This window comes from Magnolia sinica, chromosome 9, assembly GCF_029962835.1.
Source record: "Magnolia sinica isolate HGM2019 chromosome 9, MsV1, whole genome shotgun sequence".
Taxonomy (NCBI): Eukaryota; Viridiplantae; Streptophyta; class Magnoliopsida; order Magnoliales; family Magnoliaceae; genus Magnolia; species Magnolia sinica.
In genome coordinates, this window is record NC_080581.1 from 43,889,950 (window position 1) to 43,899,130 (window position 9,181).

The 9,181-nt window shown below is 40.1% G+C and overlaps 1 non-coding gene across 1 annotated transcript; it reads left to right on the forward strand.

Moving 5' to 3' along the window:
- The first annotated feature begins 7,414 nt into the window (after positions 1–7,414).
- On the forward strand, positions 7,415–7,521 carry LOC131257059 (small nucleolar RNA R71). The gene has a single exon (XR_009177081.1). It is a non-coding gene; the product is annotated as a small nucleolar RNA R71 (small nucleolar RNA).
- The last annotated feature ends 1,660 nt before the right edge of the window (positions 7,522–9,181 follow it).

The following is a 9,181-nucleotide window of genomic DNA, read 5'->3' on the forward strand; positions in this document are numbered from 1 at the left end:
CAGACACAATGTGGTAAACTCCTGATCTCAGGTTAGTCGCGCGCCCAGCTGAAATCCTGGCCATGCGATGGTACATGTAATAAATAGTTACACACCACCAGCCCGAGTGGATAGTGAATGAATGAATGAATGGATAATCAATTCCTGCTCAATAAGTCCACATATCAGTACAGTTGCTCTCTGGAGAAATCATTGGGGTCTATTACACTCGACACCGACTGCATCCTCCCTCGCTGCACAGCCCAGCGAGCAGAATAGACCTCACTATCCGCCTGACCAGTAGTCTGCCAATACCTACCCAGTTCGTCGGTAACGAACCCATTTACAAGCTGGTCATACTCAACCTTGCTTATAGCCCCCTCACTCAGGTGGATAAGGCCACACCCCCTTCTAAGCGACCACGACATAGTGGGAGATGCGGCCTACTGGTATTCAGCACTCAGGCGCTCATGTTCCACTCGGTCTAGACATTGGGGCACCTCCTGGCCTTGGAGATTCTGGGATTTTCACCCAAGGACATCCTACGTACTCACAGTGCTAGAACCAAGTATTTTCGGTGTCCCATTTAACCATCTACGATGTGCCTGTAGGGGCTACGACCCTGATGTCGCTAGGGTGTATAGTGATCATAACTCACAATACAAGATGCATGAGTCATACCATATAATCATGCAACAATCTCGCACGTACCATGTGCTTATGTGGGGCGCTCCGTCTCATAAGTAATCCCGTAAATGTCTGAGCCCAACGGCTTATGCTATGATCAAACATTCCTCATATCAAGCATACATATGACGCGTATGGCATGAGGCATGGAATTATACTAAGCATATTATAAAGTGATGAACTATCCCTACATGTACAAGTATGGGCCTATCAATGGGCCCTAAGGAGAGTGACAATGCGGACATTTAACCAACATCATCCTTATAATGTGGACGTCAAACCAACATTGTTCCTTAGGCACGGCCCGCCATAAACATCATTACATAAACCATGGTGGAATCACATTACAATGGGCTTTATGTACATCCCATTAGGCCTCGACCCATGGGCCTCCAATACATTAGATGGGCCTCATAACATGGGTCTTATATATATCAAGGTGGGCCTCAGCGGATGGGCCATAACTACATCAAGATGGGCCTAATCACTTGGGCCTTATATATATACCAAGGTGGGCCTCAATGGACAGCCACAAATAAATTAAGATGGGCCTCATACATATACCAAGGTGGGCCTCAATGGACAGCCACAAATAAATCAAAATGTATATATAATATATACAAACGAATCATATCAAAAGATCAACTGGACCGCACTCCAAATATCAATGGTGACAATGATTCCCACCATTAAAAATCCTACAAGGGCCCATCGTTATGTATTTTTATTTTGGATCCAACCTATTTATAAGTTAACATGGAGGTAGATGAAGGCAACACATCATCTTGATCGGAACTGTCGTGGCCCTTAAGAAGTTTTGAACGGTGAATGTCACTATCCCCACTATTTTAAATGGTGGGGTCCACTTGAACTTATGGATCTGGCTCATTCTTTAGCTCATGCCCTAAATGAGCTTTCAAAGTGGTGGGACGTTTTAGATGCAACTGATGTTTTGTTTAAACCAACATGATTTAAATGATTTTTAAACTCGCAAGTATACGAATCAGATGCAGATACGGTACGTATTACGAGATCGTTCCCACGAGGACTGGTCGTCACAATTCAAATCTATGATTCTCCTTAACTAATCCAACAAATAATGGAATGAATTACTAAGCACAATTTTATGAAAATCAATTAATTAAGAACAGGGAAGAAAATTCAATCAGAGAGAGAGCACTAGGACTTTCGAATCCACCCCTAATTATCCTAACCCTTGTTTTGTCTATTGATTCACCTTGATCTAGATTGATACCACTTATACAGAGAAAGCACAATCTGTGTCCTTAATCGGGCATACAAACTGTCTAATTCCTTTAAGCAATGCCATGAATGACATATCCCATATCCTTGGTCGGGTACATGGAATGTACATTCATTAAAGCACCCTGTTTCTTCCTCTATAGGAAACTTGTTCTTGATCAGACACAAGCACCTATAATAAGCATCCAAACAACATCCATATATATACTTTAATCTAGTTCATAGATGGAGAAGTATAGAATTTAAACCCATAAAGCCCACTTAGAGAAAGAAACAAATTAATTGAACTTCAAAGTAAATCAACCAACACAAGAGCTGATCAAATTAAGGGCTTCATCTCAGCCCTAGCTGAGAGATTAGTGACCCATAAAATTCATAAAAAATATTAAATAAAATTCATGAAAAAACATCAAACCAAACAATCTCTCTCTCTCTTCTTTCTTCTCTTTCTTCTCTTTCTTGCTCCAGATCTGGAATCCCCTGGTTCTGAATGACTTTCCCACGTCCAAAACTCCCCTTTTATAGCTGCTGGATGGCTGGGGTCGGTGGCAGAGTCGTAGAAGGACTCAAAGTGTAATTTTTCGCAGCCGTGATCGGTGGGCCCCACTAAGGTATTTTCTGGAAAATCCACCCCGTCCATTGGATTCAGGATGAAATTTCAGTCAAGAATGGGTGGTTTTGAATGTCCATTGATATGGCCCAGAGAAGAAAATACAAAAAGATCAGTTTTGAATGTCACCGGGTAGCCCTTTTGTGGGCTCTGTATCACGCACGTGTGCACGCATGAGAGAAGAATATCAGCATGGTTTTGAAGCTCTCGAACCACTCTACAAGATGGACGGCTCGGATCGGCCATACGGGTGACGTACGGGGCCCACAATCCTTCGCAAAAACGGACAACGACCGTCCGTTACGCGGACGCGAAACCACTTCCGTGGCAATGGTGGGACCCATTTTGATAATTATTTCAAAAATCCACTCCATCCATTGCATGGAGGATGAAAAAACGGCTAGGAATGCCCAATTTCGAGTTAGAGTTGCGGTGGCCCACGGAGTTTTGAACTCACCGTCCGTTTTGCGTTTTTCAGCAGTCAACGTCCGTACACATGCATGGAACCAAACGGACATCTAGGCGATGATAATATCGGCCCCAGGAAGTGGATGGACGGTTTGGATTGTTCATTTGGACACTAGGTGGGCCCCACAATCGACGACCGCGGTTCGGTTCGCGGAGCGCTGGAAACGGAAATTTCCGTTTTTAAGAAAGAGTTCGGGTCAGCGTTGCTGACCCGACGCAGGTCGTTCGGTATACGGGCGGTGCACATGGGCACCATGTACACATGCTATACATAAGGGGTCCACTGTGATGGTTTCGAGAAATCCAATCCATCCATCCTGTTTCTCAACTTATTTAAACCGTCAATACAAAGGTTGAGGCAGTTCCAAATATCCGGTGGGCTCCAAATTAGAGATTAATAGGCTGATCTGTCCGTTGGACCACTTCCTAAGATCTTCTATGCCTGAAATTTAATATGTACGGTTAATTTACGGCCCTCATCCCGTGTATGAAGTTTCGAGTTGATCGGATGGCGGGAAACATGTGATCTTGCATTCTGGATCATTTTCGGGCCCCTTTGCCTTGCTTTCCTCAGATCTCAGGCGTGTAAAATCTTCACTATTGGTTTTCTGGAGTCCATCCCGTGCTCTGGTAATTTTGGATCATGAAATCCATGCCTTTAACATCAATTTTCAATTAACGCTCCTGACTTCATCCTGTAACAAAAATACAATTAAAATACTCCATTAAGCATTATCATATACGTAAAATCTGGTAATTACCAAAAACTTGATGTTTTGTTTAAACCAACATCACAACCCCCAACCAGCATTTTGCTAGTCCCGAGCAAAGTATGCGAAAAATAATTTTAGAAATAAAAGATGATTCCTGTAACTCAAGTAACTTGTGAACAAACAGCTGAGATGTGAAAATTCTAAGATTCATGAATGGTAAGTAGAATTTTCTCCTGAAATCAAGCTGTCGACAGATTTCATAATTAATTTCAAACTATTAATCCATTAATTGGAACAATTCTGAACATCGAGCTCCATGAATGTAAAGTGTAATCTCGACTTACAAACATTAAGAGATCCAATTGTCAATCTCATGCTATCATTGGTAATTCGTGACAACCAAGCTTGAAACCAACACTTATCTCACAGATTAATTTTTAATTTTACCAACCTTTGATTTTCTTTATGAGCAGTAACGTAAATGAGGGGAATCAAATTCTTACCTATAGGGAGCAAACCTATGGCAAAAACTCGTCGCCTCATTTTTTATAAGTCAACTATGGAGAATCAAATCTATACCTATAGGGAGCAAACCTATGGTAAAGATTATGTGACTTAGCCTTTTAATTCTTCTTTTTACCAAGTTAATCATTCAGTTATCGAACCGAAAGCTTAATGTGTAAGCGAGATGTGATATGTGAAATCATGACTCAATCAATGTTTACAACGTCTAATCATGGATTAACAAATCAAAATGGACTGTGAAATCAAGCAGATGGCCGAATCCAAGAGTCATTAGTTACCAACATCATGTAGCTTATAATGGTAAAATCACAACTATCCTTCAAAATCACTTTGAATTCAATAGAAATTCTTAAAATTTTCACAAATTTTGCTCAAGACCAAGAAAATACTGATTAGGTTACCTAATCTCCCACCCCCAACCTAAAATCTACATTGTCCTCAATGTAAAAGAAATAATCATGCGATGCACATGGGACAACGAATAATAAAAGAGGAATGAGGGAAAGATAGTACCTGGACGGAGAATCAAGAGGCTTCCCAAAATTATCAATGTAAGAGCAAGTTAGGGCAAGAGAGAAATTAACAGAAGCAAAAATAACAAAAAGAAAAAGAAAAGAAGATCCTACCTATACCACTTTCGCAGGTGCTCTCGATTGCATTTAGCGCATGCAACAAGCCTTTAAACCCCTAGGTTACCCCTAGTGGACGAGTTGTAGTCTCGTGAGGGTTTGCGGCAATGCTACCCACAAACATTGAACTAATGAATGAGAAAAATGAAATGAATGAAATAAAAAGCAATACAATAAAGCAAAAAGACTGGGTTGCCTCCCATGAGCGCTAAGTTTAACGTCTTCAGCCAGACAAGAACGGACCATGAATGAAATAATCTTTATAACCGGGGTCCGCCAAAGAAATTACCTCCACACTTTCATTAACCGATCCCAGACAAGTGATGTGAGTTCCCATGAACTGTGCTATCTGAAATAAGGCAACTGACACTGTCGTCAAATAATTTAAGGACTTCTGCTCGAACGACTTCTTCTATGTTAGGATCACGCTTCCTTTGCATGTTATGCGACATTTCCACAGCATGATCCATACATATCGTGGGGCATACTCCCTGTATTTCCACTATCTTCCGTTCAATTGCTGCCTTATATGCTCTAAGAACATTAAGCAGCCTGCTCGCCTTTGTCTTCTCAGAGTTGGAAGCTATGCTGTCAAGAAAAGTCTCAGAGGGATGGAGAGGTTCCACTTTCGCTCTCCATTTTTCAGTCTCCAATATAGGAGTAGAGTCAAGCAATGCATTGACTTCATGGATGGGACTATCAATGTCAAAATCCATGCCCGATTGTGCTAAGCAGGTCTCAAGAGGATCTTCAAAAGATGTACGGAAGGAGTCCTACACAAGGCTCTCGATCATGTCCACTTCAAATATGTCATCCAAATCTGAGGGTTGTTGTCCTGCATTAAAAACATTGAGTTAATATTCATGTTACCAAAGGACAATTTCATAACTCCATTCCTGCAATTGATAATAGCATTAGATGTGGCCAAAAATGGACGACCCAAAATGACTGGGATCTGACTATGAAGATTCTGGACAGGCTGAGTATCTATAACTATGAAATCCACTGGAAAATAAAATTTATCAACCTGGATTAACACATCTTCAATAACACCCCGGGGCACCTTGACAGATCTATCGGCTAGTTGTAATGTTACCTTAGTCGGTTTCAACTCACCAAGTCCTAGCTGCTCATAAACCGAATATGGTAACAAATTGACACTTGCCCCTAAATCTAGTAATGCCTTCCCGATCTTATGATCTCCTATGCCGCAAGAAATGGTGGGAGCTCCTGGATCCCTAAATTTAGGAGGGGTGTTATGTTGAATCATGGAGCTGAGCTGCTCTGCAAGGAAGACTTTCTTATGAACATTCTGCTTACGCTTTTGAGTGCATAAATCTTTAAGAAACTTAGCGTAAGCAGGGACTTGCTTGATAGCGTCAAGCAACGGGATGTTGACTTGCACTTTTTGAAACACATCCAAGATTTCATCAAAGTTATTTCTTTTCTTTATTGGTGCCAGACGTTGAGGAAAGGGTGCTTTGGGCACATAAGGTGGCACATTAGTGGCTCTTGGAGAGTCAGAGAGCTTTTGGACTTTGGATGCATTGGTATGGCTCTCTGCTTCATCTTGATCTTCTGTTTTAGAATTTGATTCATCCCCAGGCATCTCTATTCTGTTATCAATCTGCTTGCCTGACCTAAGGGTAGTGATCGATTTGGCTTGTTCATGATATTGCCCTTGGTTGGAATTAGAGCCAATCTCATACTGTCCCTTTGGATTAGCCTCAGGTTGGCTAGGGAACTTGCCCTTCTCTCTCTCACTCAATGTGGCAGCTAGTTGACCCATTTGTACTTCCAGCTTGGCAATGGATTGTGCATTTGCATGTAAGCTTTGCTGGTTGGCCAGTAAGGTTTGTTGGGTGTCTTTTTGGAATTGGAGAGAACTCTGCATGAAAAGATGGAGTGTATCCTCAAGAGATGGTTTCCTTGATTGTGTAGGCAGTTGTTGATATTGTGGAAACTGTTGAGGTTGGGGACTGCCAACTTGGAGGTGCGGTTGCATGGGAGGATTTCCAGATGGTCCTCCTTGTTGTGGTCCTTTTGCCCAAGAAAAATTTGGATGTCTAGCCCACCCTGGGTTGTATGTGTTCGAGTAAGGATCATTCCCAGATTTTTGAAAAGTGTTCATAGCATGAACTTGTTCAGAGAGAAGTTCTGGGAATGCTGCACTAGATGGACAAGACTGCATAGGATGGGCAGGACTAGAACATGTGGCATATGCCTCGACTTAAGCTGTTTGTGGTGGTCCGCTATTTAATACCAGAGCATCAACTTTCTTTGTCAGGTTATCAAGCTTGGCGCTCAGCTCTGGCATGACTCCTATCTCATATATACCACCTCTCTTTTGTGGTTGGGGACTTCTGTCACCTCTATTTGAATAATCCCATTGCTGGGAATTTTCGCACAAGGTTTCAAAGAAGTTCCACGCTTCGACATCACTTTTGGTCATGAATGACCCTCCACTGGTGGCATCAACCATGCGACGGTTCTGTGGTGTCAGACCATCATAGAAGTATTGAACTTGTTGCCACTTCTCAAAACCATGGTGAGGACATTTAAGAAGCAAGTCCTTCCATCTTTCCCAACATTCATGAAAGTGCTCGCCCTCTTTTTGTGTGAAGTTAGTAATTTCTCTACGGAGGGCATTGGTTTTGTGAACGGGGAAAAACTTGTTTAAGAACTTCTTAGACAGTTGGTCCCATGTAGTGATAGATCCAACTTCTAGAGAATTCAACCATGCTTTCGCTTTATCCTTCAAAGAAAAAGGAAACATGCGTAGGCGGATCGAATCGTCTGAGAAGTTTTGGAACTTAAAGGTGGAGCAAATGTTTAAGAATTCTTTCACATGATGATATGGGTCCTCCTTGTCCAATCCATAAAAGGATGGCAACAATTGTATGACTCCAGGTTTAAGTTCAAAGTGTGCTGCCGTAGTGGTTGGCAACACTATGCATGAAGGCGCATTAAATTGGACAGGAGCTGAATAATCTTTGAGAGCTTTAACTTCATTCTCATTCGCCATTTCAACAGGATTATTTCTCAATCTTTCACGAATTGTTCTTTCAATCTCAGGATCAAACGGTGCTAGTTCTATGTTTAGAGATCTACGTCCTAGCATAAACTATGTTATTAATATAAGAAAGAAAACTAAACTAAGATGCAACCTAAGATGAATAAAACTAAAGGAAAAAGTTATGAATTCCTAAAAACAAGAGAAAGCTATGCAAACGAGAATTGGAAAGAAGAACCCGAGAAAAGGAGATGATGAATGTCTGAAGATTTGAGAGCTCCTCCTTTTGAAGACAATGTTATTTAGCAGCTTCCTTCCTTAATTCCTGTAAACAAAAAGAAAACAAAAATAAATTAAATTTACTAAGATAATGCTAGAAAAAAAATCCTAAGCAACGGTTAATTTCTAAAAAAAAAAAAAGTTTGTAATCTTAGAAATAAAAGCTAGGTTAGTTTCTAAAAAGGGAAAATTTCTAAAAAATAGGAAATTAGAAAATAAGAGAGAAACTTTCTAAAAAAATAAAACCTAAAGACTCTTCTAATAATAAAACCTAAACTAGAAAATAGAAAGTTACTTGAAAGAAGAATCAGAATCTAGAATTAGAAAATAGGAAATTTCTAAAAATAAAATAAAATAAAATGAAATAGCCTAGAAATAGAAACTTTCTAAAAAAAAAAAAAAACCTTAATTCTAAAAATAGAAATTAGAAAAAAATAGAAAATTTGCAAAGAGATTACCAAATTAGTAGTTTATGTCAGGTCCCTACAAAACAGGAAATAGGTTAGTTTCAAAAAAAATAATTAACCTAGAGTTAGTAAAAAACCTAAGACTATGAATTATGATAAGAGAGAATCCTAAATCCAATTGGAACAAAAAAGTCCCCGGCAACGGCGCCAAAAACTTGATGTTTTGTTTAAACCAACATGATTTAAATGATTTTTAAACTCGCAAGTATACGAATCAGATGCAGATACGGTACGTATTACGAGATCGTTCCCACGAGGACTGGTCGTCACAATTCAAATCTATGATTCTCCTTAACTAATCCAACAAATAATGGAATGAATTACTAAGCACAATTTTATGAAAATCAATTAATTAAGAACAAGGAAGAAAATTCAATCAGAGAGAGAGCACTAGGACTTTCGAATCCACCCCTAATTATCCTAACCCTTGTTTTGTCTATTGATTCACCTTGATCTAGATTGATACCACTTATACAGAGAAAGCACAATTTGTGTCCTTAATCGGGCATACAAACTGTCTAATTCCTTTAAGCAATGCCATGAATGAC